Raw genomic sequence first — 27,683 nt, forward strand, 5'->3', positions numbered from 1 at the left:
TGAAAGAGAAAACATCAAAACTATTTTTTTTATTTTCTCTAGACTTCAATTCTGGAAAAAAAAAAGTCTATCCCTTACATATGTGTCATGTAAATTCTTAAGTGGATTATTAAAGTAGGTTAATAATTTCTATTCAGAATTCAAACTTTCTTTAGCTACAGTCAAACACCTTTGAGTCTTCAGGAGTTTTAGATGAAGATATTTGCCACAATTCACCACCAAAAAAAAAAAGGTAAAGAAAAAGAGGATAACTGCCTAGCTTTTACTTGTGAGTGTAAATTGCTCTGACCACTCAGTGACACAGAATGCAAGTGCTGAAATATTAACAATAAGAAAGGCAGCTGGGAAAATTACTAGAGTGGACAGTCACAAAATGCTTTTCCAGTCCATTAGACCACAGCATATTCAGCTAGATTTTAACAGATGTTCTGAGATTCCTGTAAAATATTAAAATGTTCTTTAATTCAATCATAGCATTCCAACTGAGGAAACAGCCAGATTTATTGCACCTTTTTAAGCTAATACCAAAGATCCATTGAAGAAGTAGTGAAAGCACAAGGAAGCTCAGGGCAGCTCAGCCCGTTTGGCTCCAGGCCAGAGCCTACTAGCTTGCCACTTGGAGTTATTGCGATGCAAATGCCTGGAAGCCAGGCACTCACTGAATCTGAATTATACTGAAGGAGAGAGGGGAAGAAACAACAACAACAGCAAACAAAAACATAAGCAGAATCACTGTGTGGAAAAAAAAAAAATCTTCACATGTGCAATGGCATTTTGAGCCTATAGTAAAAATCTAAATTGATTTATCCGGCAGGACTAAAGAAAAACAGGGCATATCAAATCTACCTAGAGGGATTCTTGAGGTGATGCTGACTTGAAAAATGTTTGAAAGAATAAAAGGAATATTTATTTCTCCTTTACTTCAAATAGCTCACATAACAGAGTTTTTAAAACATTAAGAGTGCTAAAAAGTCCATTGGTGGGATATATCTCAAAATACAAGAACTATGCAAATGAAAATGGAAACATATCAATGATTTCAAAGGAAACTTGATTACTGTATTCCAAGTAAATCAAAATATAATTTTTTAAAAATTGTATTGACCTGGTTTAACTTTATATCCCAGGAGAAAATATTTAATTATTTGTGTTTTTTAAATTTGTAAGGATATGTGTTCTAACCTTTATGGATGTGATAAAAGGAAACTCCTGCAAATTTACAAATCTTATTCCTCACTTTTTGACTAAATACTCAAAATAATATCACAAAATTAAAATATTTGAAAAGCTTTATTAAAAACACTCAGTGAAAGAGAATATCTATTGTCAAAAAATGATGCTGAATAAATTCTAGACATTATTTTTTATGTATAGATCTTCATACTTTCCTTTGTGCTATTTGTATATAAACAATGTGTTAGACATTAGTGCCGTTCACCAAAATTTCTGGATCATCACTTCATCGAAACATATGATAGTGTTTCTCTGTCCTTTTAAAGTTAGGAATCGACCTGTGACTTGTTTTGGCCATGGTATAGTAGTTTAGATGGGAGACAATTCTGACAGAAGCATCAATAGCCTTAGCAAAGCACTATTTATCTTGTCCCTTTCTCCTGCCTTGGTGATCTTTGAAGCATCGTCAAGATGAAAATGGGAATTGGTTTATGTCCCCTCATAAGGCTAATATTGAATAAAGCAACTCATTTTGGAAAAATGGGTGTGAATATGTAATAACTTGTTTTACTAAGTCACTGAAATGTGGAAGCAGTTTGCTAACTCAGTGAAAGTAACCCCATCCTGATATGGAACAGAAATAGGTGGTAACAGAAGGAGATGCTAGTGTTATAGATAAGTACAATGTGGGACATATTCTAAAAGTCCTACAGTGAGCAAAATGGGAGAAATTGTTATTGCAGCATGAAAAAATAGTGATTCAAGCAATACAGTGACAAAGAAACATATAGCTATTATCTTGGGTGCTATCTATCATCAAAAAATAAACATAAATCCAATTAAGTTTTAAGGAAAGTTATACTGATCAGTCTGTATTAATGAAGAGGTTAAGAATTTTTGAGATTTGAAGCTGCCTAGGGCCCCCCATAATCTAGTGGCAGGAAACAGGATCAATATAGCTTTTTCCTTATCAAGATACTAAGGCCAAAACTATAAGTGAAGGATATCAAAGTAAGTGGAAACAGTGATTCTGGAGAATAATAGACATGTGAGCTTTTTTCAGAAAGCAGAACTAAGTTTTTATCAAGCGTCCCTCTTCTCTCATGAAGACACAAAGCATCATTCAGAGATTCTGGACTCTGAGTTCAGTCTCAAAACTGAACAGGAAATTTGTCTTACTTGGGAAATTTGTGGGTAAATTGTTTACAGGGAAAGCAGATTAATGAGTGTTCACCAGCCTAGATCTTGGACTGACTACTATGAACACAGGCTCTTGCTAATATATACACAGCAGTAGTGTGAATAATATGCCCTTAGTTATGTTACATTACTGTAATTTTGGAGTTTCTTTATTTAATCCTAGCAAATTTACAAATCTAGCCTTTAGTATGTGATACAGAACAAATATTTTTTAGTTTTCTATTTAAGAAATAAAATAATAATAAAGAATTGTGTTCTATACAAATGGTTATTGTATAAATGGGCTAATGACCAAAGCTAAAGCATAAAATATAATATTGGGCACTTTAAATTGACCCTTTAGTTCTACTCGTTAATTCTTGGAACAAATTGCATTATCCAGTTTTCTCTCTTTCACTATAGATCGGGACAAAACGAGTGCACAATATAGTTAATAATGGAATACATCATAAAAAAATGCAAAGTGCTATTGAGAGTATGAGGGGCTCTGGTTCTAACACCATAACAAAGTAGCTAATCTGAAATTCCTCTTTCAAGAACCTAAAATCTGGGGGTTAAATAACCAAGCAGTCTTTAAATATCCAAGTTAGTTTGCAAGAAAATAAGTACAAGCTTCAAATGCATAATTTTATGATGTGGCACTTAGGGGAGTTTGCCCATCTTATTAACAAAAAAAGCTTGTATTGAATACCTATGTGTGCCAGGGGTGGGGATGCAAGGCAAGACATAAAGCCTTGGGACAATCTATTATAGGGAATTGTGTAACAAGGGTGGGAACTATAAGAAATAATAACAAAATATATATCCCTCAATTAAGGAGTCGTCTAGGGAAAGGAAACTTGCCTGTCTGCCTTGATTCCATGGGAGAAAACAAGAAATCATGACTAAGCAGGCATGCCTATTCAGAATCTTGTAATGGAGCAATTAACATACAAAGTAGTTATATCCTAGTGATGCACTAGATGTTGCAAGTGATGCACTTGACAGCAGAAGCTGTCACAAATGCACTTAAGTAAAATGTTAAGCATCTCATGATACAAGAATCCATCTGTCAGCCTGACAAATACATACATACATAGGTGTTGGGTATTAAGGAGGGCACTTGTGATGAGAACCAGATGTTATATGTTATGGATGAATCACTAAATTCTATACTTAAAACTAATATCACACTATATGTTAACTAACTTAAATTTAAATAAAAACTTGGGAAAAAGCTTTACATATATATGTAAAATAACAAATAAAGGAAACAAAGTACACAGGTTTAGACATCCAAGAAATAAAGTATGTATTTCTAAAATATTTAAATTAATTTAAAAACCAGAATATAAACAAAAAAAGTGCCTCAGTAAATAAATAAGTAAATAAATAAATAAGTAAATAAATAAAAATAAATAAATAATATGGATTTGAAAAAGACCAAATCAAAATTAAATGTGCAATGGTGCACTAAATAGCAAATCAGGTATAATTCAATAGAGAATTGGTCAAATGCAGAAACCTCACAGAAACATTATGAAATAGTATAAGAAAAGATTATGAGAAATGTAGTATGTAATAGAAGTTCCATCAAAAGAATGAGTAAAACCATCTTTAAACTGAGCTAAGCATATTCTAGATATAATGAAAGCATGTATTTTCAGATTCAGGAAGCACAGTTAAGTATGAGCATCTTAAAAATAAACTAGCACCTAGACATCCTCATAATTAAATTACAGAAACACAAATGGAATAAAAGACCAAATGGTATGCAAGTAAAAAAAAATAATAATAATACATATTATCTCCAAAGAATGACAGCTTGGCTGACAACTTTCTTGAACAAGCAAAATAAGCAGCTAAAATACAATAAAAAAATCTCTTAAAATTCCTGGAAGATAATCAGTGCTATCTCACATTTCTATATAAATATCAACTCTAATTAAGAGGAAATTAATACCAAAATAGAAGGTTTAGCACTGACAGAATCTCATTTTAAGAACTAGCAAAAAGTGTGCAGGCAGAGAAAGAAAAGATACCATATAGAACTACTAAGTAATAAATGCTCCCTTTACAAGTAACAGTTGAGGGGTGTATGAATAAAAGATCAGATTAGTCAGGTGGAAAGACAATGAGGAATAGAGAAGGCATGAAAAAAATCATATTTCAGATATACGAAAAGTTTATCCTGAGGTTGAGAAATGGGATCATAGGGCAGACCTAGAGGATATATGTAGAGTCAGGATCAAGAGCAACATAGCAGCCATATTACAATGTCTCACATGTTGTTCAGGAAGGTGTACTATTATTAACCAGGTGATGGACAGGTAGGAAAAGGTCTTAAATAGAATTCTGACATCCAGGTTGTTACCGAAATATAATATTACAGCAGGTACTGTAGCAATTTTATGGATAGATTGTAAGGGGAAGCAAATACCCATGCAAAGGAAACTTTTAAAAAAAATCCTGATCAAGAATAATGGAAGTGGGCATGAAAACTTTATAAAGTTGAAAAAGTAAAGTTTTGTGAATCAATTTGTAAAAAAAAAAAAAAAAAGAAGAGGAGGAAAATATAATGTCATTCATTTGGCTTGAGTGTCTGAGAGGATATTAATCAAATTTATTGTGGTAGGAATTAACCAAAAGGAAAAACAATGTGGGATGGTTGAATAGGAATGGGGAAAATGCTTTACTGTTTTAAGGCGTGAGCATATAAAAACTGATGATATGATCCCTGTGTTTTGCGGTAAAAATGACAAGCACCAAATTTATATATCATAGAGCATAAAAGGCTAATTGTTTTATGCAAAAAGCGCAATGACAGCAAGAGTCTGAATAACAGAAATTTGACAAAGTAAAGCCTCATTAGGTTTGTATTCTTATTAAAACCACTGAGAGCTCAAAGTTTTCTTTTCTGCTATACATACATACAATCTTGGCAAAATCTAAACATAGTAATGATATTTTTTATGTTTTTATTTTTAACATTTTAATGATGGCATGATATAAGATAGAATATTTCATATAAAGAAAACAATCAAATAATTAAAAATTATTTTCTTCTCTACAGATGTCCTGTGACAAATATAGCTTTAAAATTTTTTATTTAGCATCATTTCAAATAATTCACTCAACACAGAAACCACCAAGGAAAATGATTTAGGGTTTTGGAGGCTGTGTATACACCTTGGTTACCACTTCTTTGCAAAGTTTAGCAGTACTCATTCCATGTCCTAGTCAGTGACAACAGAAATGAAACTCTTTGAGTCTCTTATCTTCCTAAAATGTAATCTCTATCTTACATGCACTGAGGGATGCTCAAGTGTAACGGAGGTCTCTCGGGACCTGTTGGGACTTAATTTGGCTGAGCTCACTTTTACTGAGGTATACTGACTGCTAAGCAACAAACAAACAAAATGGTGGGCCATGTCCAAAATAAAAAAAAAAAAAAAAAACTGGGAGAAAAGCATCTCTTTGTAGGGAAATTGACACATATATAAGCTAGTACGTATCAACTCTAAAAGGAGATGCTAGTGTGATTTCCCTCCTCCCACTGTTAATGTTGCCTAATACATACTTAGGTTTCCTACTTAAGAATGGAGCATGGTCAAATGGGAGCTACCTTACCCAGACCTTCCCTAATGCCTGATTGACAGAAGGATCCCAAAGGGCAGTCCCTTGCCTCAAGGTGGGAAAAATGTTACAATTTGTGTTCCAGAATTTGTATGTTTCTATAGCTAAAAACACATTCTTGTTCAACTTTCTTCTTGTATCCTTTCTTGCTTTTTCAATTCCCCTTCTCCTGAAAGCATTCCCCAAATAATATTTGAACTAGAACCCCTGCCTCAGGATCTACTTCTAGAAAATAACTGACTTAACAAAGTTTTTTTTTCCCCCTCTAAAGTGAGCAGTCTTATTTAACATTATCACATTTAAATAAAATCCTTCTAGTCAAATAGGACAGCTTCCTGGGTTAAAGCTCTTTGGGTTTTCTCATTCACTTCCTTACATAAGCAATTATATTTCTCCAGACTGCTGTCATTTCCTTTAGGACTGAATAGACATTGGTGCACATGCTTCAGAGCTATGGCAATGTCTGAATATCTCTGAGAGAGCAAATATTTCAGGGAAGTAACATCTATGCACCAACTCAAGTAATATATTATACAAATTTATATATACAATTATTCATCTGAAGCTAAGGAAGTCTTTCGGTATATCCTGTGCAGTGAAAGATTGAGTGTTAACCATCGCATTTTTTTGTGTGTTTAGAAGAAACATCTCTTGAGTTAATTTTATGACTGTAATAAAAGCCATTATGTTTTAGAAACCTAAGTATTAGTCAATAATGTAAAAATAGCATTTGACAATATCCAACACCTATCCATATTAAAAAAATTGTCAGTAAACTCTTTTCTCAACTTGATAAATAATATTTCTAACAACCTTCAGCTAATACCAAATGTAATTGTGACAAACTTGAAGCTTTCCCACTAAAATCAGGAAGAAGGCAAAAATGTTCCCTCTTACCCCTGCTTTTCAGCATCATATTAGAAGTCCTAGCTAATATAGTAAGAAAGATTTGGGAAGGAAGAAATACAACAGTATTTCTAGATAACATAATGCTCAGTGTGTAAAATCCAAAAGAATCTACAAAAAATCTCCTGGAGCTAATTGATTAAAACAAGGTTGCAGGATACAAGGCTAATCCAAAAAGTTAATTGCTTTCCAATATATCAGCAGTAAGCTGGTGGAATTTGAAATGAAAAACACAATACCATTTACATTAATAGCCTAAAAAACCAAAGCACTTAGGTATAAATCTAACAACATTTGGGCATAATTTATATGAGAAAAAAGATATAACTTTAATAAAAGAGAATAAAGAAGAACTATATAAATGAAGAGGTATTGCACATTCATGTATAGAAAGATTTAATGCTGTCAATATGTCAGTCCTTTCAGCTTGATGTATTAATTCAATGCAATTCCAATAAAAATCTCAGCAAGTTATTTTGAGGATATAAAAAAAATGATTCTAAAGTTTACATGGAGAGGCAAAAAACCAGAGTATCCAAAACAATACTAAAGAACAAAGTTGGAGGGCTGACAATGCCCAACTTCAGGTTATACTATAATACACAGTAATCAAGACCAAGTGGTACTGGCAAGAGAATAGACAAAAAGATCAATAGAACATAATAGAGAGCCCAGAAATAGGTCCACATCAATAGGGTCAACTGATCTTTGACAAAGCAACATACAGTAGATCAAAGATCATCTTTTCAACAAAAGTCACTGAAACAACTCGACATCTACATGAAAAGAAAAAAAAAAGAAAGGAAAGGAAAGGAAGAAAGAAAGAAAGAAAGAAAGAAACAAACAAACAAACAAACAAACTAGACACAGACTTAACATCCTTCATAAAATTAACTCCAAATCAATCAACAGACCTAAATGAAAAATATCAAACTATAAAAGTCCTAGAAGATAACAAAGGAGAAAACCTAGATGACATTGGGTATATAACATTAAAGACATAATCCATGAAAGAAACAATTGATAAGCTGGAGTTTATTAAAATTAAAACCTCTAGTCTACAAAAGAAAATATCAAGAGATTTAGGAGACAAGCTAAATACTGGAAGAAAATATTTGTAAGAGACAATTCTTATAAAGGACTGTTATTCAAAATATACAGTGAACCCATAAAACACAACAAAAAGAAAACAACCTGATTAAAAATGGACCAACGACCTTAACAGACACTTACCAAAGAAGATATAGAGATGGTAAATAACTATATGAAAAGATATTCCACATGATATACTACCAAGAAATATAAATTAAAATAACTATGAAATAACCTATTAGAATGGCCAAAATCCAAAATAATGACAATATCAAATGCTGCAAGGATGTAGAACAACAGGAACTCTCACTCATTAGTAACAGGAAAACAAAATGGTATAGCCACTTTGGAAAATTGTTTGGAGGTTTCTTACCAAACTAAACATACTCTTACCATAAGATCCATCTATTGATCTCTTGATATTTACCCAAAGAATTAAAAACTTATGCTCACACAAGAACATCAAGATGTCCTTCAGGAGGTGAGTAGATAAGCTGTGGTATATCCAGACAATGGAATATTATCCAGAATTAAAAAGAAATGAGCTATCAAGCCTTGAAATGATATGTAGAAAACTTAAATGCACATTAGTGATTGGGAGAAGCTTATGTAGAAAGGCTACATACTGTATGATTCCAACTATGTAACACACAGAGACAATAAAAAGATCAGTGATTGCTAGGGACTGGGTGGGGTTTAAGAGGTAAATAGCTGTGGTGCAGAAAAATTTTACAGCAATGAAATTACTCTGTATGATATTGTAATAAAGAATGTTGAAAAAAAATATATAGCTCCATATCTATATCCATAGCCTGTACCAAACCCAGAGGTAGTCTGAAGTGATAATGATGTATCAATGTAGATTCGTTAATTGTAACAAATGTACTACACTGGTGGGGGGATGTTGATAATGGAGAAGACTATGCGTGTAAGGGCAGGGGATATGTGGGAAAATTTTATAACTTCCTTTTAATTTTATAATGAACCTAAAACTACTTTAAAAATAAAGTTTATTAAAATAAATAGGAAGAGAATATATATAAACAGGAGGCTAATCTTCTTGGTTTATTATAAAATTTAGATTTGCGGAAGGCATAAAAAATATATTAAACTATTTAAAACGATCAGTGTAGTAATATGGCAGCAAAGAGAAAGTGGTTATCACAGAAAACCAATATGTGTTAAATGCAGATAATATATTGAATGAACTGTAGAGTGAAACTTGTTATTAAATTAGCATAGTGGAGATCACTGGGCTTCTTTCTACCGTATGATAAACTCAAGGATCTGGCCTGGATTCAATACATTTCAATAGAAGAAAAAAAAAGACTACATGAGTAGAGCATTCTTTTTGATGATGTACTACAACATAGAAGCACAGAAAAGGATACAGTGGTAACTGGAGGAAGATGTTGAGTTAAAAGTGACATTTGTTCATTTGTTTTGTGTGATATATAATACAGTGTTTCCTAATGTTGATATGAATTGCTGTTCAGGAAGAAAGGGAAACTTGAAAATGGGAATTTTTTGTATAGATGCACCAGTGGGATTCAATGCACATGTGGAGAGCCTAACCTTGGATGGAAACATTTATGATTCATCCACTGTAATAGGGGAAAAGATAGAAAAAAGAAGTTTAATGAATTTGGCACTGGGTAGATGTGGGAAAGTTCTTGATTGCTTGAATTAGCTCACTGGTAAAAGAAACAAAATTGTCAACTGATTTATGACTGGGAAGTAGATTTGGAGAATTAGTTTCACAGAAAAGTAGAAAAATGAATTCATAGGACAAGTATAGGAGTGCCCACTTGAGAGTTACATCAGTTAAAAAAAGGTGTGTGTGTGTGTGCGCGTGTCCCCAGTTATACCTACATGCTGCTTTACAGAGGAGAATGTTTAATTCAAGTGTAGTTGTAGTGCACATACCCCAGTTTGAAGAGTTTAATCAAGAGAGAGCAAACTGGAGGATATATGCAAGGGTATAATTAAACACGTGGACAATTGGTTCTAGGACCTCTCTGCAGAGAAGTGAGGATGTGAGAGGTTGATGAAAAGTGAAAAAGTCAGTAGTTTGTAGGTCATGGAAAAGTCTATAAAGATTTTAGAGTCAAGGTATTTGAATGATTAAACTATAAAAAGAGAAGGTGACAGGGAGATAACTGAAATCGAGATTCAGCAGGTGGTTCTATTGTTGTTAATTAAAAATCTTGGTATGACAATTAGAATGTCTGAGGTAAGATAGAAGAAAAGTTCGTTAGAAGACAGGAAGTCAAGGGTTGCCTGTGTGGCTCAGTCAGTTGAGCATCTGACTTTGGCTCAGTTCATGATCTCATAGCTTATGAGTTTGAGCCCTGCATCAGGCTCTGTGCTGACAGCTCAGCCTGGAGTCTGCTTTGGATTCTGTACCCCCCTATTATTTATCTATTAATATATTTACCTATTTAACATTGAATGATCATAAATGATAAAATGTACAATTGGTGAAATACAATGAAATGCACTAAAATCCTCACTGAATGAAGAGAAATATGAAGGAAGTAGATGACTGCAGATAGGGATAGATCACGTTATATTACGTGAAGGCATAGAGATCAACGTGTTAGTCATTTTAAGTGCCCAGGTATTAAGGAATTTGGGGAGGTTGAGGTGTTTATGGGAACTCAGATAACCTAGAATGTAGGGCATAATGAGTCTAACTCTCTTGCTAAATCAGAGACTTAGTCATGTTGATCGTGTTCATATGGGTAACACTGCCCTTTATAGTTTCCTTTATGGCAGGGGCTCTTAGGCAGAACATTTAAGTGGAAGTAAAGGAAAGTATAAGTCTCAGCAGGAACATAAGGAGTTCTCTGGGTCTTAGTTCAACCATGCTATCTTACTATATGAAGGAAGGCAAGAAATGAAGAGGCTTAGAGTAAATGCTAGAATTTGAATGAAAGCAATGACAACTCATGCCACCCCATCAATTATTTAACAGAACAAAGTGTAATGACAAGTCTTTCTTAAGCTAGTATTATACATGACATGGTGTTATGTCATGGCTGCATGTTATTTTTATTAATATTTTTGAATGTAAAAATAACCTTGAATACTCACTGATGCATTATTTCAGAGATATCCCGATGGTATAGACATGTCCTCCTTTGGGGGAACCAAACAACTAAATGCAAAACAAAAATTTCAAAATTATTGAACATTCATAAGTGAAAGATTGAACTTATCAAATATCTTTCATTGCCTAGGAAAGTATTTTTTTGCACTAACTTTTTACTCTTCTCAATCACCTGGACAATTTTTAAAACAAGTATGTATTCCTTTTACTTCTTTTTTTTTCAGAAACTCAAAATTTTATGATTATTACTTTAGTATAAATAAATCAAAGAAGTTTGTGTTTATCTAGCAAGAATTCAGATTTATTTTTTTAAAAAGTGGTTGAAAAGTTTCAATATTTAGGAAAAGAGAAATGTGTGGAAGGATATCAAATGGAAAAGCAATAGAAGTTGGACCAAATTTAAAATTTATCTGAAAGTCATTCAAATGAAATGTTGTACAAATAATTGATTTGGAAATACTACAGCAAACTGTTCTTGGTAGAATAAAAACAGTTACTCGCTCGGCTAAGTTAGGAATGTGACAGGTTAATTTATTTTCAAATAGTATAGCTTTTCTGTTCCCAGTTCCTCTTGTAAAAAAGAGTAGGGATGCGTGAAAATTTTATAGAGTATGAAATAGAAGATAAAGGAGATTTTTGAGGATATGAGTCTAAATAAAATTTCAATTTAAGTGAAATAGTATTAAAATAATTATTTATTAAATTAGCATCATAGCTTTTGCTACATAAATAACTTATAAAAGAGAAGGATTTAATATGACTGGTGAAAGTGCAACAAGGGTCAAGTAAGTATGAAACAATATTATAAGAAAAATGAATAGAACCATGTGTTCCTGTTTAAAATATTTTTGATTCTATACCTTTTCATAAACATTGCAGTATTGGGGTATAGGAACCAAGCATACTCACTGTATCTTAATTCAATTTAGGGGGTTCACTTCAGTTATTTTTTTAAATGTTTATTTATTTATTTTGAGAGAGAGAGAGCGCGTAAGCCCTGGAGGAGCAGAGAGAGAGATGGTGAAAGAGAATCCCAAGCAGGCTCCACACTGTCATCATAGAGCCTGACACAGGGCTTGAACACATGAACCATGAGATCAGGGCCTGAGCTGAAATCAAGAGTCGCACCCATAACTGACTGAGCCACCTAAGCACCCTATCAGCTATTCTGAATATAGGAAAGTTGATTGGCCAAGAAAATAAGTTTGTTACCAAACAGTTATTTTTACTCTTTTTTAAATATTACATCATAAAAAGTATGTAAAATATTTTACAGTACATACATAAAGTACATAAAAATGCTTTACTGTTACTAGAATAAAAAAAAAATTCCAGAAACTGAAAAATAAAACCTTTGGTTACTGTGTAGATTAGTTTCATAAAATATAGGGGTAATTTAGTTTCAAAAAAACATTTGAGAGGCTGGCCTTATAGTTTTAAAACTCCATGTACTGGGGAGTTTAGGGGCTTTAGAAACAACACACACGTGCATACAGGCACATACTTCTTGGGTAGATTTTTATACTGTACGGCATGTATCACTAATGCATTTATTATTACATGGGCTTTATTAGTACAAACATACCAAATTATAACTTGGGACACTTGGGTCCTATTTCCTACTCTTGCTAGTTCAATTATATCCTTGAACTGACCATTACCCTTTGAATATTCTTTTCTATAGCAGAGATAATAACGATGCCCTCATCACATGCATATTGTGATAACTTGAGCTTGGGAATTGTCTACAGTATAAAAATACAAGACAATATTTTAGTAATTATGAAAGGCAATAGAAGTTCCAAAAGAAGGCCTTTGCCTTCTCCTGAATCGCCAGCATTCCTCTGGAAGGCTTTATTAAATGCCAAGACTTTAGGCATTTAAGTTTTATGTAAGCTTTGTGGTAACCACAAAGCAATAACCTATCATCGATACGCACAAGGTCTGTATGGAGTTGTTCTGGATTCCCGTCCTAACTTAAAGAGAAACATTTACGATATCTGCAGTCCTTAATATCCTGCAAATGGAGGAGGATGTCCTCAAATTCCTTGCAGCAGACACCCACTTACGTAGCACCAACCTTGACTCCGAAAGAGAACAATAATCCACAAAAGTAAACGTAAAGGCGTCTGTATTTTAAGTCTGAAGAGAACCTGAAAGCAGCTCACGGTGGCAACTGGTGCCATTGCTGTCGCTGAAAACTGGGCTGATGTTAGTATCACATTCTCAAGAAATACTTGCCAGCGAGGTGAGCTGGAGTTTGCTGCTACCACTGGAGCCAGTCGTGTCATTTGGCCGCTTCACTTCTGGAAACTTCAGTAACCAGTTCCAGGGAGTCTCCTGTGCTGCGACTTCTGATGGTTACATATCTAAGGGCTGACCGCTATCCTCTCAGAGAGGCTTCTTACGTTAACCTGCCTATCGCTGTTCTGGGTAACAGGGACTCTCCTCTGCATTATTTGAACGGAGCTCTCCCGCGCAACAAGGGAGCTCCCCAGGCGGGTCTGTTGTGATGGATGCCACCTCGGAAGTTGTGCACATGCGCAACACCGTCTCCCGTGAGCGCCCACGGGAGGTCACGCCTTCTCTTTCGTTCGTCAGAAATTCTGAGAGGATTGCAAAAGGAAAAGCAGGACCCAGGTGATGGGGCTGTGACAAAGGAGGAATTTCAGGGTAAGTGGACTGCTTCAGCTCCCGAGTTTACTGCAACTAAATCTGTTACACAGAGTTTTTAAAACAGATATTTGTCTGTTTGTTTTTGTTTATTTTTAAAGTTGGCTTCACGCCCAGCTCCCGGCTTAAACTCACGACCCTGAGATCAAGACCTGAGCTGAGGTAAAGAGTCAGTTAGAGGCTTAAATGACTAAGCCTCCTTTCGCCCCCACAGGCTTTAAAGACTTTTTTCCTGGGGGTTGGGGGGGTAATTTTTTATTTTGAGAGAGAGAGAGAGAGGTGGGGAGGGCCAGAGAGAGAGAGAGGGAGAGAGAGAAACCTCTCTACTGGTAGCACGGAGCTCAACATGGGGCTCCAGCTCAGGAACCGTGAGATCATGACCTGACCCAAGCCAGGAGTCAGACGCCTAAGGGACTGAATCACCCAGGTACCACCCCTCACCCGCAGCCAGACATTAAACAGAAAGGAGAAAAAAGGTTGCTAGAAAATACTTTCTAAAAAAAAAACCCACAAACAAAACCTGTTTCCTTGATAGGTATAGTGCTGTGCAACTCGTCAAATGCCAGCCATGTTGGCTTTCACAGTGTGGCATTTTGGGGTCTCATCCCTCAAATAAGTCTTACAAATTGGGGCACTAGCTGTGTGGTTCAAACATTTTGCTTCCCAGGAAGAAGCTGGGAGTTGGGACTTCCCTACCGGTTTTATGACACTGTGTCCAGGTGGAGTTTATGGTAAACCTTTCCTACCTGTTGCCAAGTGGGTATGTTCGCACTTGCCTGATGTGAAGGGCTCATTCATCTAGTTCCTGGATTTCAGATTGCACCCTGTGTAGCTGTACATTCAGTTTATTCTTGGAGTAGAGGGGAAGTTCAAGAGTCTTTGATGTCACCCTCTTGGTCCCTCCCTCTTACTCTTTTATTAAAAATAGATAATTCATCAATCCTGGATTTTATGTTCAAGATTTTATTTTATTTTTAAAACTATTTTTTAAGTGATCTCTAAACCCAACATGGAGCTCAAATTTACAACCCCGAGATACAAGTTGCATGCTCTATCAACTGAGCCAGCTAGGCGCCCCTCCAAGATTTGAGATGTTGGCTTATTTGTGAAAATATTTTGCTGGCCAAGGGCACCTGGGTGGCTCAGTCAATTGAGCTTCATCTTTGGCTCAGCTCATGATCTCCCTGTTCATGAGTTAAAGCCCCTGACAGCTCAGAGCCTGGAGCCTGCTTTGCATTCTGTGTCTCCCTCTTTCTCTCTGCCCTTCCCCTGCTCGTGTTCTGTCTCTCTCAGAAATACATAAAAACATTAAAAAAATATTATGCTGGCCAATAAACAGACATCTGGCAAACCTGTCATTCTTGGATCCCCTTAGATCTCTTAGAATAAAATCTGCTTGGAAAAGTAATAGTAAGTCTAAAGGTTGCAGGAATAATAAACATTTTGTTCAGGGTGTGATCTTCTGTCCTAAGACTACAATTACTTTTTGGTGTTATATTTTGTCCTTGATAATTAAGATTCTCTAAAAGTTCATAACTTCCTTGCTTAGCAAGCTCTTATCTACAAATCAAATTATTTTAGACCATTCTCCTTTTTCATAATTTCCAAGGATAAAAGATCAAAGATTTGAGCTAAGTAAGCATTTGATGCATAAAAGTAGTTAACTTCTTAGATATAAAGTAGAAACATATTACTTATAAACTAATCAGTGAAGTAGCAAGTTACCTGAAAAGTGATGCTTGAACTCAAATACCTCACTGACCCCAAGAAATTCAAGTTTTTCATACTTCTTACGGTTTTTAAAAATAATGTCAATCATACTTTATATTAGAAATTGCTGTTTTAAGCTTCCACATGGGTGCAAGGTGATGAAGAAATAAGGAAGACTGCTAATTTGAAATTTTCTCCAAAAAACCTTATATATATTTAAGTGTACTTAAGAGAAAATCCAAGCATCCATCAAATTCTTTATTATCCTGAAAAAGGAAATATAGAACTAGAACTCCTTGAGGAATTAAGTAACCTTCCAAGACTTGGCAAGAGTACCAAAATGTTAAAAAAAAAAAAAAATAGAACTGGGATGGTCTACTGGAAATCAAAACAAAATATACACATACTGACTTTAAAGTTAAGAAAATCTGTGGTAAATATCTACTTAGAAATTAAAAAAAAATTTTTAACGTTTTTTATTTATTTTTGAGACAGAGAGAGACAGAGCATGAACGGGGGAGGGGCAGAGAGAGAGGGAGACACAGAACCGGAAGCAGGCTCCAGGCTCTGAGCCATCAGCCCAGAGCCCGATGCGGGGCTCGAACTCACGGACTGCAAGATCATGACCTGAGCTGAAGTCTGACGCTTAACCGACTGAGCCACCCAGGCGCCCCTCTACTTTGAAATTAAATAGCTGTATACTTATCTTCATTTTTTTGAAACTTTATTTTTTATTAGTGAATTGAGTAAAATAGCAAACAAATCAAATAATTATTCTATTAATTTATATTACATTATTGAAACAATCATCATCCTTTAGGATAACTCATTTGTAAAACTTTATTGTTGAAGAAATCTTGACTGAGATAAATATGCTATTTCAGGTCATTCTATTGATTTTTAAAGCCTGAAGGAAAGCATATTGTAAGAATTTGTGTGTGTGTGTGCGCGCGCACATGTATGAAGTTGCTTACTAATATTTCACTTAACTGCAACTTTTGGAACTTACCATCATTCAGTTAGTATATAAATAGATTGGATTGTTTCATTACATATATTATTCATGTTCAAAACAATTACATATGTATTGATACCAAGCTAAGTATCATCTTCATTTTACAGAGGAGAAAACAGTGGCTCAGAGATTCAAGCTTAATATCCTGCTTTCATAAAGTCAAAATAGCACCAAAACAGAACTCAAAGAACACTGGACTGAACTCCAAAAAAAACCATACAACTCTTCCCAGACCATTACCTATTCACACAGCAGCCTTGATAAGAAGAAAAAAATGACACACTATCAAATTTCCATTTATGTAAGTATGAGATGTAACTGCTTCAGACGTAAAGAAATTTGAGTAAGAAAATATAGTTCTTTTTTCTTATAAAGCATTTAAAAAAACTTCATTGTTCACAGTGCTTGAATTTAAATTTGATGTGGACTCTTGACTTTTTTTCACTGAAGCATTTCCTATTAGCATTCTAATTACATCAAACACACATACTGGAACTGTTATTCTGTGCTTATTATTTCCATATAGACTTCATTGAAAATTAAGCTCTAACTTACGTTATCTCAGTGGAGTTCCAGAACATGACATTTAGTACTTGAGAAATCAAAGTTGCATTATTTTTTTTATGTTGTAACCATAGCAGTTATATGTGTGCTTCTTGTTTTTCAAGCCTGAAATTAACTACTTGAAATGTGCATTTTAACTATATGATAAGCATTGAGTTCCAAAAAAAGAGTTTGCTTTGGTGAAGAATAACTAAGCTATGGGCATTGCTTTCAATCTTTAATAAAATGCAGATTACCCATTAAAAAGCAAAGCCTTCATTTCATAAATTGAATAGAAAGATGATTGAAATAATTATAACTGGTTAAAGTAGGTCACTTTGAAAAGTCAAATATAAGTATCTCTCTAGAGGGCTTGTAGTATTTTTATTTAATTTTGAATAGAAAATATTTTCACTTATTTTAAACATTGAGTGTTTTGTTTTCTTCCCTTAAAACTAGAATTGACTGGTATGAATATTTCAACATAAAGTCTTTATTTAAAAATAAATCCTGAAATTTTTATTAATTTTAGATAAACACATCTTCAGTATTCATTGAGATTAAAATTCTTACAGAAGATATTTATTCTTCTACTTTGCTAGCAACTCAACCTTATGATAAGTAGTATGGTCTAATAGTCACTCTTAAAATAAGATAAAAGTCTAGTGAAATATGTTAAATGTTAAAAGGAAAAGAAACAAAGGCCCACCTAAAAGTCTGTATCTAGTGAAATTATGATTTAAATAATGAGTATATATTAAGACAAATAAAAATTGAGGGCATTTTTTCCCAGTAGACCTGTCTTAAAGGAAATTTTAAAAGAAGTTCTTTATAGAAAAGGAAAATGATACAGTTCAGAAATATGGGTCTATGTAAAGAAAACAGTAGTGTTATAAAGGGACTATTATAGGTAAAATAAAATATTTTATTTTCTCCTTTTTAATTTATCAGCTAAAATTTTATTTAAAATAATGTATTAGGTGGTTATAGTGTGTAGATAAAGTAAATGACAGATATGTTAGACAGGTGGGAAAATTTGGGAATATTCTGTTATAAGGTGTGTGCACTACACATCAAGTGTTACAGTGCAATATGAAGGAAGATTTACATTAATTGTAAATTATATTTCCAACTCTCAGGCAAACACTAACAACAAAAAAGGAAGTATAATTAACATGCTGAGAGAATAGAAAATGAAGTCATGAAAAACTATACTTCCAGCTGTTCAGAATTTGTTGTCTATTGTTTGTTTTGTTTTGTATTATTGCCAGCTTTTTTTTTTTTTGCGGTGTTCAACAAATGAGGACAGTTTTATTCATTATTTTATATCTTTGTGCACTTTTAAAAAATTTTATTTGACTAGTTAGACCCTTCTAGTACTATGTTGAATAGAGGTTGTTAAGAAGAGGTATCATGGTCTTTTTCCCAATGTGGGGAGGAGAGACACTCACTTATTATTAACTATGACGTTAGCTATAGGTGTTCTGTAACTGTCTATTACTAGTTTGAGAAAATTCAATTCTGTTGGTAGTTTCCTAAACGCTTATAACAGGAATGGATGTTACATTTTATCAAATGCTTTTCCTGCATTTATTGATATTATCATGTGTAAATTTTAAATTTGTTTGCTTGTTTTGTCTTTCCTATCCTATTATATGTAGAAGTAGGTAATGTTATTTATGTTCATTGATTTATGGTTTTTAAACTATCAAATTTTCCTTAGATAAACCCCACTTGGTCATGGTGTATAAAGGTTTCTATGTTTATAGATTCAGTTTGTTGTGTGTATATTCATGAAAGATATTTTTCTGTGGTTTTCTTCTTTCTTTCTTTCTTTCTTTCTTTCTTTCTTTCTTTCTTTCTTTCTTTCTTTCTTTCTTTCTTTCTTATGTCTTCATCCTATATCCATGTTGGGGTAATATAAAGAGTTGGAAAGTTAGGGTAGGATTAGGATATCTTTACCTTAGGTGTTTGATAAAGTTAACTCAGTTTCATTTATGGGAAGATTTTTTAATTAGTTCACCTTTACTACATGATCTATTTGCAAATTTGATTGATTCTTAATTCAATTTTGGTGATTTTTGTCTTTCTAGGAATTTGTTGATTTCATCTCATTTGTCTTATTCTGTAGCAAACAGCTATTCATAATATTTCTTTATAATTAATTTAACATCTTAGGATCTATACAGGTGCTCTCTTTAATTTCTATAAATTGAATTGTAATGACCATCTACACTGAATATATGTTTCCCTTACACTGCTATTAGAAAAATTCATAATGAGTGCGTTATATGAAAATGAGATGCTTAATACCATACAGAGAAGTTCTTTATCTTCATGTAATTCAAGGAAGATTTCTATTTTTAAAATTTTATCTCACTGTTTATATATCTGAAGGTATACTAATAACCTATTTACTCATTCAGTTACACTTAACCTTTCATTCTGCTTTAAAATAAATTAGGTAAATGATAAAGAAAAAATTAGAAAAAACAACTCTGATCTTTAAGAGTATCTCACTACAGGGTACCTGGGGGGCTCAGTCATTAAGCAACTGACTTCAGCTCAGGTCATGATCTCACAGTTCTTGAGTTCAAGTCTCACATCAGGTGTGCTTGAGCCCTGCTTCAGGTGAACATGCTCATCACTTCAGATGAGCCCCAGTTCTCTCTTCCTCTCCCTCTCTTTCTCCTGGGATTCTCTTCCTCTCCCTCTGCCAATCCTGGGATTCTGTCTCTCTTTCTCTGCCCCTCACTCAATTGCACACACTCTCTCTCAAAAAAAAAAAAATTTCTTACTACATAAAGGATTCTTAGAATTTTAGCAGCCATCTTAATTTTAATGGCAATTCACACTTCAACCCTAACATTGTCCTACTATCCCGTATGTTATATGTAATGTATAGCATATGACATATTCTCATATGTGGCATAATGTTTCTTGGGGTGCCTGGGTGGCTCAGTAGGTTAAGTGTCCAACTCTTGGTTTCGGCTCAGGGCATGTTATTACAGTTCTTGAGTTCAAGCCCCACATCGGGCTCTGTGCTGATAGGATGGAGCCTGCTTGGGATTCTCTCTCTCTCTGACCCTCCATGCCTTCTCTCTCATAAATAAAAATAAATAAATAAAATAAATGAATAAAACTAAAAAAAAAAAAAAAGAGAATGTTTCTCAAACTGCATATTTTTAAGAACCATGGGGTCTGCACAAATTCTGACTCAGCTCCTGTCAGTAATTTCAGGTGATTCTGATGTAGTGGTCTTAAACACTCTTAGTGAACACTGTTCTAAGAGGACTGTATAACACTGATATCTATGCAGATCAGTATAGTTTCTTTTTATTATTGTCCCAAGTAAAAACTATGTGTTAACCCATACTTTGTACAGTCAAGCAAATGTTTGATAAATACCATTTGGCATAACATCAAAATCTGGTTGAATTTAATTTTTATCTCCCTATTTGTTATGCAGCTTATTGTTTTATAATTCTTGAAAAAATACTGAATTTTATAGAAAAATCGAGAAGTTTCCAATGTAATCTGATCTTTAAAAGTCTGTAGTGGTATAGCACAATTTTCAAGATAAAAAGGCATACCTGGCTTGTTGTATGCATTTTTCTTCATGTGTAAACTTTATTGACTAACATACCCCCCTCACAGACCTCAAAGCAGACTTTGTTTCATTCCATCTTTGAACTGTGTTATTACACGAATATGTGTTTCAAACTTAAATTGTCATTTGTGTAAGTTAATATTCAAAATGCTGTTTTTGTTTGGTGTATTTGCAGCTTGATTGTTGATCAAGAAATATAAATAAATTTCTAATAACATTTTTCACTAAAAATTAATTTCAGAAGTAATGATTAAGACTGTAATGTGATTTCTATAAAAATGATGACTCAACATTTCAAAATTGTGAAATACATGTCAAAACAAAATATTGTTTTAAAAAACAAAACTGCCAAACCACTTGATGCCACTGATAGATATGATAGAATCATGTCTCCAAATAAATGTATGTCCTAATTCCTAGGATTTATGAATGTTACCTTACATAGTAGAAAAGACTTTGCAGATTTGATTAATTTAAGGGGATTATGTGGGTGTGTCCTGTGACATCATTAGGATTCATAGAAGTGGAAGAAGAGATAGGCAAGTGAGAGAGACAGGGAAATGTGACCACAAAAGAATGGTCAGAGAGATGCAATGGTGTTGATTTTGAAGATAGAGAGGCTGCAAGTGAGGGATCAAGCTGCCTATGGAAGCTAGCAAAAAAAAGAAAAAAAGGATTTCATTTTAAAGCCTCCAGGGATAAAGGCAGTCCTGCAAACAGCCTGCTTTTACTGATTTTAAGCCAGGGAGACTTACATCAGATTTCTAGCCTATACAACTACAAGATAATTAATGTGTGTGTATTAAGCAACTACGTTTATGGTAATTTATTATACCAGCAGTGGAGGACTAAATAACATGAGGAAATATTGTAAACATGAACCACTAGTGAGTGACCTATAGACCAAACTTTGCAGAACACTGGAAAGGTCTTAAATTTTGACAGCAATCAGAACCATTAGAGACGGTCATTTTAGCAAGGTCTAATGAAATAGAAGTAGGACAATCATTAAAATTAAAAAATACTTGAGTTCATCCACTCAAGTCGACAAAAACATCATGCTTTTATTTACCGTCATCATTACTGCAGTGTAAGCAAAAGTAAGCCTTACTTACAAGCAGGGTTAATGTATCTACTAAACCTGATTTTAAGTGATTTTTATTAGTGATGCATTCTAATCAGAATATTAAAAGCTTATATGACTTCAGATATAAATATGTGTCAACCAAGAAGTCCACAGCTGATTGTGGGGTTAATATTTTTAAAGCATTATAAAACTTGTGAAATGTTTTTACTGTACAGAAAATCTTATTGCTAGATATTATTTTTTGACGACTAATGTATGCAAGTACTCTTCAGATATTACTTAATTTAATCCTTGCCAAAGTCCTGTGATATAAATTATATTATTCCCATTTTAAATAGAATCTGAGATAAAATGCTTTACTTACGTTTCAAAATTCACCTTTGCTAAGCTTCAGAGTTGTAATAAAATCTAGATGAAGCCTACACCTCTGTCCTAAATTAATATACTATATGCAAACCCCAACCCCATTTTCCATGTTGAATCACTTTATTATTTTCTTCCTCCTGCACTCTCATTTTGACTGTACTTATATACCCATGTGTGGTTAAATATTGTATTTTGTTTTAATGAATTTAAATATTTAATAACTTTATGTATTGATTTTTAACTAACATCAAATTTTCATTTCCTGAATGGGTATGCTTCTACAAAATAAAACTAGAGTTGGGCCATAGTGAGGATAAGAAGACATAAAACAAGTTTAATTACAGCTAAATAAATTAACATATATTGACGCACACCTTTGTACATTGTGGATATTCTTTTAATAGAAAAATACTCTAAATGTCATGGGAGTGTTCTTACTTAATGTGGTATAAACGTCACTGAAGTACGTTTAAAACAGATAATTTCCCATATCTTCCATTGGGTGGCAGCATAGGGTCACTATTTGAATCTCCATTTGCACTTTTAAGTAGCCAACTTAAATGGTAAAAACACAAGAACATAGAGTATTTTAGAAACATTTTGTGGGGGTTGTAAAATATCTTTCTTCACGAGGAGTATTATAACAAAAGCTCATTGTTATTTATGACTGTAAATTATATTTAAGCTTAGGAAAGATAAAATTCAAAATTGTGGTTAGTTACCCTTCAAATTATAACTTTTCCCATAACATCTTCAGCATATAATAATTTTCTTTGAGAGAATATTATTACTGTTTAATAAATTATTACTTTTTAATAAATTTTTTAATGTTAATTTATTTATTTTTGAGAGAGACCGAGTGCAAGCGTGGGAGGGTCAGAGAGAGGGAGACACAAATCCTGATATGGGGCTCAAACTCACGAACTGTGAGCTCAGAACCTTACAAGGGGCTCATGTTCGGTGAGGTCATGACCTGAGCTGAAGTCAGACGCTTAACCGACTGAGCCACCCAGATGTCCCTACTGTTTAATAAAAAATAAAATATGCTCTAAAAATCTGTCTTAATTAATTAGTGAGACATAGATTATTTATTGTATATAATTCTAAAAACGATATGAACATTTAAAGAATTTAAAGAATGAAACATGGCATTAAAACTCTCTCTAGAATGTCTATTTCTGTGCAGCATAAGGGCAAAGAAAATATTCTTATCATCCAAACTGACTGTTCTCTGTTTTCTAACTTAATGTCATCACTATCCAACTGAGTTTATCAATCCAGTAAAGTCAATTTTTTCAAGCTGGCCATCTCATTTTACCTTATTCCATGCATCAACTCTTATTCTGTCTTACCAATTTACCACTTAAATATTTATGGGATCTGTCCAATCCTCTCAACTCCCATCATTTCCCTGGTCTGAGCCACCATTCACCTAGATAACCCCACAAGCCTTATAAAACACCTACCAGACTCAAGATCCACGGTTACTAGGTATCAGCGTGAGAGAAATCTCTAAGACACAAATTGAAATATACCATAATTTTTTAATATTCATTTAAAGGTTTCTCCTTCCTCCGATATGTATAATACAACAAATGAAGAGAAACCCGTTAGGTGGTTGAGATTAAGTATTAAATAAAAGAGAAATTATCTTTCAAATATGGAGTTTGAATATTTCAGAGAAAATAAATAGAAAATAAATAACATTAAAATCATGACTTGAGGGGTGTCTGGGTGGCTCAGTCAGTTAAGCATCCTACTTCCACTCAGGTCATGACCTCACCACTCATGAGCCCCGTGTAAGGCTCTGTGCTGACAGCTCAGAGCCTGGAGCCTACTCCCGATTCTGTGTCTCCTTCTCTCTCTGTTCCTCCCCTGTTTGTGCGCTCTCTCTCTCACTCTCTCTTTCAAAAGTAAATAAACATTAAAAAAATTAAAAAATAAAATCGTGATTTGAAAAAATTGTGTTTTGGGGCGCCTGGGTGGCACAGTCGGTTAAGCGTCCGACTTCAGCCAGGTCACGTTCTCGCGGTCCGTGAGTTAGAGCCCCGCGTCAGGCTCTGGGCTGATGGCTCAGAGCCTGGAGCCTGTTTCCGATTCTGTGTCTCCCTCTCTCTCTCTGCCCCTCCCCCGTTAATGCTCTGTCTCTCTCTGTCCCAAAAATAAATAAAAAACGTTGAAAAAAAAAAGAAAGAAAAAATTGTGTTTTGATAGTGTTAGAAAAATACAGGATATTATGGGAACATAAAATAAAAGGATATGACCACAGAAATTTTCCCTCAGAAATGACATTTGTTTTTAGGTAGATGATAAGATCAAGGTGGAAGAGAAGAAACAATGAGAAAGTAGAGTGTTTGGAGACCATGGAAGTGTCTGGGGGTTCTCTGTTCTCCCGTATACACTGAGGAGATTCTAGACTGTATTTGAACAGAGATAGGAGAATAAAAGATAAACATGGAGGTAAGTGAATAGTGATTTTTAAGGCCTGATTCAATCTCCTTAATCATTACTGGTTGAACCAATTTTCTGTTTCTTCATGATTCAGTCTTAGTAGGTTGTATGTTTCCAGGAATTTGTCTATTTCATCAGGGTTACCAATTTGTTGGCATATAGTTGTTCATAGTAGTCTCCTATGAGCCTTTGTATTTCTGTGACATCAGTTGTAATATCTCCTCTTGCATTTATGCTTTTTATTTGAGTTCTTTCTAGCATCATATAAAAATATGAAATATCCTGTTATTTTCTATTTTAATCTCCTTTCCATATACAGCGAGGTCCATGATCTAGACTTCACTGGTCAAGCACACCTACCATAGACTTGAGTTAGTGTCTAATAATATGAGGAATCAAGGACTGCAATAGGACATCAATAGTTACATCTAGGTCCTGTAACTGCAATTATTAGAGTTGTAGCTGTTTGTAGTGACAGCATCAGCGCTCATTGTGGATTCAGTGATGCAATCTGTATTGTCTGTTTCAGTAGAAATGAGAAGGAAAATAATTTAAACACAAGAGAACACCAAAGTGTAGCATGCAGTGGCAATACCTAACCCATACCTCTTGGACCTTTTGTATGCTCCAGGTGATTTCCACCAGGTAGTATCTATATCCCTGATACTGAAGGTCCTTTTATCTTGGGTTTTGGAAAGGCTAGCTTCCTACACAGTGCTGGCAGCAGGCTGGACATGCCAAGTGATTATAGCACCCTGGAGCAGCACTCAACCAATGATGCTTATCCCATGAGTAGAATAAATAAGATGGAAATGTGCATTTGCACTCTTTCCCAGAATTTTCCCAGAAGATTAAGCCTGAATAGCATTTTATGGTAGCTGGCTTAATACCACACTCATTATTGATAATTATTCCTTGTCTTATCAATCTCCTACTTCTTGAATAATTTAATTTTACAACTAAAGAATTTCACTTGAAAGACTCTGAGTCTTGTTCTTAGTTAATGCAAATGGAGACACTTGTGATGTTATATCAAAGGGTATACCTTAAGGAAAACGTGGCCATTTTATACAGGTAGGACCAACAAAGACTCAGATCCCCTAAAAATGAAGATATGGGTTACCTTACAGGGCAGGAACTCTTAACACTTAAGTTGCTTGCTGAAATTACCGGACGCATGATATGATTAATGAAGTAGAGGATTTGTCAAAACCAACTGTGATTTGTTGACATGTTAAAAAATGGGTACTCTAGCATCTACCCATGTTCCCTTACTTGCTCTGGCATATGCATATGTGTACAATGTAAATAATTTCCTTTCATTATATATTTATTTTTTTCTTTTATTGATAAAGGGTGTGTGTAATTGGCAATATCAAAATGAGAATTTTGACAGAATAAAGTTTTAATGCATATGATTGTGGTCTTAAATTTGTATGCCATAGTTCATGATAATTTGGTTTAAGCTTTTTGATGGGAATGTTTAAATGTATTTGATTGTATAAAATATAATTATATTATGTTGGGAAAATGGATAATTTGGGGGGGGGTTATTTTAGAAATGAAGATAAGGGAAGAGATAATTATACTGATATTGGACAACCGAAGGTGTTGTTGTTGAAGGTTTTTATAATTACTTTTTGTTCCTCAGTAAATTAATGCCATATATATGTTTGAAAAATCTTTTATGCTACAAAGAAGTCCCTGCTTTAAACAGCAGAATTTGATATTTTCAGATTCTTGCTTTCCAAATCTGTCTTGTAGGTAGTATGTGCACTTACTTGGAAACCAGACCGATCAATCCCATGCACCTATTGCAGACACTGAGGCAAAACCAAATAAAATAAAGAGCAGTGTCACGTGGGATTTATGGTGAGGTTCATGGAATCAGTAGAATCCATATCCAGTTTACGGGATTAGCAGTGGCAACAGGTTCATATGGGGGCATCTTCGGTCAAGAGAATGATGAGGTCAGCATAGTCTACAGTGTCTGTGCCTGGTAGCAGTGGCAGTGACGTTTTCACTAACCAATCCTTTACTTGACTGAGATTACTCTTCTGGACTATCAGGTATTCAAGCCAACTTCTCTTGTCTTCCTGGAGGTCCTGTGAGCTGTCCAATAAACCCTTAGGTAACACCATTACTCACTTATATTTAGCAGGCAGAATTATGTTTCATTTAACAAGTAATTCTCAATTAGGACAATTTTTCATTATCATGAGCTTAATCTGCTACTTCACTCAAAGGATAGTTATATTTTACAGGAAACCCATTGAAAATGTGGTCAAATATAATAACATATCCTGATTTCTAATGAAACTCTAACATTTGCTTACGTGACAGAATTCAGAAATATTTTCACCACAGTTCAATTCCCATTTTCTTCAAACCACATTACGCAGACAGTAGTCTTCCATGGCTGCATATAAATGTTTTTATAGGTACTGAAAAAATATATATATTATAACTGATATATATATATATAATAACATAATAATATAGGTAATATATAGATATTAACAGATACAGATAACCAATTTTTTTCTAATGGTAAAGTTCTATCAAAAGTATTTGCATTTATTAGTTTTTCAGATGAAAATATAAATTAACAATCCTCCATGTTTATATTCTATTATTTTATATATTACACAAGCCTAAAATAGCTGAAATAATAATAATAATAATCTAGGTTTTCAAAAGTAATTCAACAACTGGAATTTTCAATTGCTACGCTATGTGAAAAACTACAGTTCTAGATGTTGCCATTTTTTTTGTTTTTAGAATGAGTTGACAAGGCCAACTTGTCATCTGTCAAATAGCAATAGAAATTTAGGAGGAAGTGAGTAAGGTTTTCATTATAATAATAATAATTTATTGTTTTAGGACAACTCTGTTTTTGCCTGACTGTTCACCCCACCAGTCCCCTGTCAGAATTATCTATCTGAAGCCAAAACAAGGGGGTTGGGGGGAGATGTGAAACTAACATATAATATACATAACATATAGTTTTTATTAGATAATTTTGAAACAGTTCAAATTATATCTCTCTTAGTAAGCGTGGTTTACCCATATTGAAAATTGATATTGTAGCCATCAGTCTTCCTGCTTCTATCTTTACCTCAAATATTGA

The 27,683-nt window shown here is 33.9% G+C and overlaps 1 long non-coding RNA gene across 1 annotated transcript in view; it reads left to right on the plus strand.

Moving 5' to 3' along the window:
- The first annotated feature begins 13,646 nt into the window (after window positions 1-13,646).
- Window positions 13,647-27,683, plus strand: part of LOC113600809 (uncharacterized) — a 224,261-nt gene continuing 210,224 nt past the window's right edge. Inside the window, exons 1-2 of the long non-coding RNA XR_003421902.2 lie at window positions 13,647-13,771; window positions 16,604-16,797. This is a non-coding gene — a long non-coding RNA (uncharacterized LOC113600809). The remainder of the gene's footprint in view (window positions 13,772-16,603; window positions 16,798-27,683) is intronic.

Source organism: Acinonyx jubatus, chromosome A1 (genome assembly GCF_027475565.1).
Source record: "Acinonyx jubatus isolate Ajub_Pintada_27869175 chromosome A1, VMU_Ajub_asm_v1.0, whole genome shotgun sequence".
NCBI lineage: Eukaryota > Metazoa > Chordata > Mammalia > Carnivora > Felidae > Acinonyx > Acinonyx jubatus.